Raw genomic sequence first — 336 nt, 5'->3', positions numbered from 1 at the left:
GATTATTGATAATATATTAATAGTATTAATACAATTAATTTATTTTAATTTGTTCTATTTCAAGATTATTCGAAGAGAATAACATATAATTCTGTTTCTGTTCGATGCCCTGACTAGTAGACAAAACACTGAGCTAAGTTAACTTATAAGTTAATGACTTAGGACGTTAGGATACTGATTGCATTCGGCCTGTGGTTTTCGTGATCTTGGGAAAACTCGTGAGAAGCCGTGCACTGAGCAGCAACGATTTTTATTAAGACAAGAAAAAAATACAGTTTCACACAGTAGTTTAAGACTGCTTTACACACTGACGTGTTTTATATATATATATATATA

Source organism: Atta colombica, unplaced genomic scaffold (genome assembly GCF_001594045.1).
Source record: "Atta colombica isolate Treedump-2 unplaced genomic scaffold, Acol1.0 scaffold51, whole genome shotgun sequence".
NCBI lineage: Eukaryota > Metazoa > Arthropoda > Insecta > Hymenoptera > Formicidae > Atta > Atta colombica.
Note: the sequence above shows the minus strand (reverse complement) of the source record.